The sequence below is a fragment of the Schistocerca gregaria genome, chromosome 3 (genome assembly GCF_023897955.1).
Source record: "Schistocerca gregaria isolate iqSchGreg1 chromosome 3, iqSchGreg1.2, whole genome shotgun sequence".
Taxonomy (NCBI): Eukaryota; Metazoa; Arthropoda; class Insecta; order Orthoptera; family Acrididae; genus Schistocerca; species Schistocerca gregaria.
The window spans coordinates 752,422,389-752,428,388 of NC_064922.1; positions in this window are offsets into that span (position 1 = coordinate 752,422,389).

A 6,000-nucleotide genomic window follows, 5' to 3' on the forward strand; every position below is an offset into this window, starting at 1 on the left:
TTTCCGAAGCTGTTTCACAGAGGAAGACTGCACTGTAGTTCCTTCTCTAGATTGTCGCACAGATGACAAAATGGTTGATATCGAAATAGACGACAGAGGGATAGAGAAACAATTAAAATCGCTCAAAAGAGGAAAGGCCGCTGGACCTGATGGGATACCAGTTCGATTTTACACAGAGTACGCGAAGGAACTTGCCCCCCTTCTTGCAGCGGTGCGCCATAGGTCTCTAGAAGAGCCTAGCGTTCCAAAGGATTGGAAAAGGGCACAGGTCATCCCCGTTATCAAGAAGGGACGTCGAACAGATCTGCAGAACTGTAGACCTATATCTCTACCGTCGATCAGTTGTAGAATTTTGGAACACGTGTTATGTTCGAGTATAATGACTTTTCTGGAGACTAGAAATCTACTCTGTGGGAATCAGCATGGGTTTCGAAAAAGACGGTCGTGTGAAACCCAGCTCGCGCTATTCGTCCACGAGACTCAGAGGGCCATGGACACGGGTTCACAGGTAGATGCCGTGTTTCTTGACTTCCGCAAGGCGTTCGATACAGTTCCCCACAGACGTTTAATGAACAAAGTAAGACCATATGGACTATCAGACCAATTGTGTGATTGGATTGACGAGTTCCTAGATAACAGAGCGCAGCACGTCATTCTCGATGGAGACAAGTCTTCCGAAGTTAGAGTGATTTCAGGTGTGCCGCAGGGGAGTGTCATAGGACCGTTGCTATTCACAATATACATAAATGACCTGGTGGATGACATCGGAAGTTCACTGAGGCTTTTTGCAGATGATGCTGTGGTGTATCGAGATGTTGTAACAATGGAAAATTGTACTGAAATGCAGCAGCGAATTAACGCATGGTGCAGGGTATGGCAATTGAATCTCAATGTAGTCAAGCGTAATGTGCTGCGAATACATAGAAAGATAGTCCGCAGCCCGTGGTCGTGCGGTAGCGTTCTCACTTCCCACACCCGGGTTCCCGGGTTCGATTCCCGGCGGGGTCAGAGATTTTCTCTGCCTCGTGATGACTGGGTGTTGTGTGATGTCCTTAGGTCAGTTAGGTTTAAGTAGTTCTAAGGTCTAGGGGACTGATTTCCATAGATGTTAAGTCCCATAGTGCTCAGAGCCATTTGAACCATTTTGCACATAGAAAGATAGTACCCTTATCATTTAGCTACGAAATAGCAGGTCAGCAACTGGAAGCAGTTAATTCCATAAATTACCTGGGAGTACGCATTAGGAGTGATTTAAAATGGAATGATCATATAGTTGATCGTCGGTAAAGCAGATGCCAGACTGAGATTCGTAGGAGGAGTCCTAAGGAAATAAAATCCGAAAACAAAGGAAGTAGGTTACAGTACGCGTGTTCGCCCACTGCTTGAATACTGCTCAGCGGTGTGGGATCCGTACCAGATAGGGTTGATGGAGGAGATCCAACGGAGAGCGGCGCGCTTCGTTACAGGATCATTTGGTAATCGCGAAAACGTTACGGAGATGATAGATAAACCTCAGTGGAAGACTCTGCAGGAGAGACGCTCAGTAGCTCGGTACGGGCTTTTGTTAAAGTTTCGAGAACATACCTTCACCGAAGAGTCAAGCAGTATATTGCTCCCTCCTACGTATATCTCGCGAAGAGACCATGAGGATAAAATCAGAGAGATTAGAGCCCACACAGAAGCATAATGACAATCCTTCTTTCCACGAACAATACGAGACTGGAATAGAAGGGAGAACCGATAGAGGTACTCAGGGTACCCTCCGCCACACACCGTCAGGTGGCTTGCGGAGTATGGATGTAGATGTAGATGTAGATTCATTATGTTGCAAGCACGGACGAGGGCTTAGAGTGTCAATAAACCCAAATAGAGCCGGATTAAGATACTATAAGAAAGGCTAGAAGCTATAAATAAGACTACAACTGAGCGATTATTAGCTACACTTAAGTTACGGATAGCCAACCTCGGCCAGGTTTGCACAGTGCTAACGATTGGTTACTGAACCGCTTAAGTGAAGTTAAAGACAGACACGAACGCAAATTGCTAAAACTGAGAAATTAAACACCTAAATTCAGGGCTTCCGCAACACTAGTACACAATAATTGTAAACATAATTTCTTTAAAAAGTCGTAAATGCAACTTCTATGAGTTTCTCACATCACGAAAATGCTATTGAGATACCTCTGCTCATCCTCTACCGATTCGCGCTGCTAGCAGCTCAGGAGAAAGCTGGCTGGACGACATGCGGTGAGCGCCCGAGAAGTTGACACTGGAACCGTTTTGCAGCCACACAGTAGGTAGCCGGGCAGACGTCCTCGCCTCGCTTTAGAGTGGACACGTTGGGAAGAGCCTGGCAGACAACGAGAAGTGTGCCGAAAACTGATGGACCGCATTCGTCAAGACCGCATTCGCGAAGGCATGAGAATTCTTTTGGCCTGGCAACAGTTGTTTTATCTGCTTTAGAAAGCAAGAACGTATCGTCAATTCTAGCACCCCACTGGTACTGGAAGGAGTGTACACAGCTCTAAGAATTCGCACAGGCAAGTGTATGAAAGAAGTCAGCCTTCTTTTAGAAGATGCTTCCTGGAAAGTAAGTACGTTCCCTATGAATCACGGATGTCAACATACTCAAAGACGAAGCACAAAAATGTTTCTGTCCAGGCATCACCCAGAGAGAGCGGTTACAAAGAAGTGTTTTGCGGCTGCTCTCAAAACTTCGTAATGCAGGATAACATCGTAAGAATGTGCCAGCAACGCTGGTGAAATCGTGGGAAAGACGCCAGTTCCCGAGTGACACACCAGCCCAAGCAAGATGGGATTAATTTAATTCAGTTTGTGGTAAGATCTTATGGGACCAAATTGCTTAGGTCATGGGTATCTAAGCTTACACACTACTTAATGTAACTTAAACCAACTTAAGCAATGGACAACACACACACACACACACACACACACACACACACACACACACATACCCGAGGGAGGACTCGAACATCCGACGGGCGGGCGGGTGGGGGGGAGTCGCCCGGACCGTGACAAGACGCCAAGACGGCTACCCCGCGCGGCAGCGAGAACGGAAATTCCCACCCTGCACGGAGATGCGTGGTCAATCATTAGGCGGCACTGTAAATTTAATCCATCAATGACAACTCCGAGAGAGGAGAGAATATAGAGGAACCGTTCAGCTGAGAAAGGGATTAGAAGGGAAGGGACAGTCGGTGAGCCAGCTCAGAAGTAAGAGGACATAGGAGCTCATCGATCCATCGCCAGCATCCGCCTTCCGACACAGTGATTTAGCTACGGCACCACAAGACAGGTAGTCACCGAGGAGACCCTACCTGGACCTTGCCGCACAGACGCGGTGCGTCGAGGCGAGCGGCCGTACCGAGGAAGCTCCTGCTCTGACGTCACCACACGACGAATGATCACGAGTAATGGTGAGATGATTCGTCCCTCCCTCTATCCAATTAACTGCTGAGTTGCTACCACCTCTTTCACTTCTGCCCCGAGATTTATAATTTTGCTTTGGTTTGTATAAACAGCATTGAAATAAATACATTTCTTCCATCTACATCTACATGATTACTCTGCAATTCACATTTAAGTGCTTGGCAGTAGGTTCATCGAACCTCAATCATACTATCTCTCTACCATTCCACTCCAGAACATCTCGCGGGAAAAACGAACACCTAAACCTTTCTGTTCGAGCTCTGATTTCTCTTATTTTATTTTGATGATCATTCCTACCTATGTAGGATGACGTTACTAGACGGTAAATTACAGCATCATCTGCGAACAGTCTAAGAGAACTGCTCAGATTGTCACCCGGGTCATTTATATAGATCAGAAACAGCAGAGGTCCCAGGACGCTTCCCTGAGGAACGCCTGATATCATTTCAGTTTTACTCGATTTGCCGTCTATTACTACGAACTGCGACCTTCCTGACAGGAAATCACGAATCCAGTAGCACAGCTGAGACGATACCCCATAGGCCCGCAGCCTGATTAGAAGTCGCTTGTGAGGAACGGTGTCAAAAGCTTTCCGGAATCATCTAAGAAAGCTGTTCCATTCAAACATCAACCCCTTAATCTTATAATCTTTTGCGTCTGATTTAATTTAGTTACTGATGTCACTTAATTGTTGGCGCCCAGCGTGGCCCGATCTCATTGGCAATTTTCGTACTATCTGATATTAAAAAGGAGACTTTCTCGAGTTCACTACGCTATATTAGCTAAAGGATTTAACTGCAGCCCGCATCTCGTGGTCGGGCGGTAGCGTTCTCCTTTCCCACGCCCGGGTTCGATTCCCGGCGGGGTCAGGGATTTTCTCTGCCTCGTGATGGCTGCGTCTTGTGTGATGTCCTTAGGTTAGTTAGGTTTAAGTAGTTCTAAGTTCTAGGGGACTGATGACCATAGATGTTAAGTCCCATAGTGCTCAGAGCCATTTGAACCATTTAACTGCAGGATATATGTATGGCCACCTCGGTTGCAACCGAAATAGCTATACATACATTCTGTAATTAAATAACGTACGGTTGCTGGATCTCAGCCAACAAAAATGTTTAAAATTTATACAGGATTTAAATATAACTTTGTACCTAAGCTAAATAACTCTAAGGTGGGAGATAATTGTATTGTTAACCTTCAAATTTGTCTTGAGGCTACTAAAATAGAGAAATCTCAATATATCAGGATCGCTCGTGAATGAAGTGTAATTTTGAAAAAGAATTAAAGTTAGCGAAAAACAAGCATTTGCAACAAAAAGAAAGAAGCACTATGTCCAGCGTAACTAGCCTGTTAATGATAGTGGTACTTGTGTATCTTCTTTGTTATGATGTAACATATATTTCCAGAGGTTTGACGTTCACATTTTCTTCAGACTCTTATTTGAGAGTCATACACGTTTTACCATCTTGTCCCTCCCTCCCCCCAGCCATCACCACCACACCACCACCATCGTTTTCCATCCCCCCTTTCTTTCCTTCGCTCTACCTCTATTCCTCCCCCCTTTCATCCTCTTCCCCCCTACTAGGCCCTTCCTTTTCCTATTGTTCCTATTTGCACTATTCATAGTTCTACGTAATTTATTATCATGTTATATTTTTTAAATGGTTAGTTTTATTTCTTGCCATTTCCTTAATTTTAAATGTATATACAACTAAATGTGATCTGGGTTTCAGCGTCATAATTTTAGTTTTAAGCTTTGAAGCAAGTTTAGCACGATAAAGTTTCATTCACCATCGGGCACCGTCCTTGCGCATGCTTCTGATGGCCTCTCTTGGCAGAAGCTTTGCTTAGCGCAAACGTTGCATCCGTGGCCGCTCGTGCACTTTCTGTACTTGGGTGAGGAAATACCATACGACAATAACCATGTTGTGCATGTTTTAATTTATTATGCAGCTGAACTGACTGGCGCCTTTCGGCTGTGTTTTAATGTACCTCTGCAAAATGCAAACCAGTAAGTCAGAACAAGTTTTTGTGTTCGTAACTGTTAACTTGCTTAGGTTATCTGTATTTCCTTCTGAATAAGACGTTTCTACAAAGAGTGACACTGTGTAAAGGGATTTCAATAAAATTTCTACTTTTCAACTGGCTGTCTCAATAAGAAAGAACTATGCGAATAACACTTTGGGCACAGAAAATTTGTCATTATTATACGAATAAGAAGTAGTAGTTACCTGAGATCGCCCGCCCGGTTAGCCGAGGCGTCAAACGCACGGCTTTCCAGATTGGAAGGGAGCGCCTGGCTTCCGGCACGAATCCGCCTCAGCTACACTATGTCGGCGATTGCTGCGCAAATAAGTTCTCCGCTTACCCGTACATCGCTATTACTCTACCACGCAAACATAGGTGTTCACTCGTGTGGTGTGAGACGTTCCCGGAGGGGGGGGGGGGGGGGGGGGGGTGTCCACCGGGGGCTGAACCGCACAATAACCGTGAAAGAGTGGTTCGGTGTGGGCGGCGGAGGGGTGAAGTGGACTGCGGTAGTCGTCATGGGGT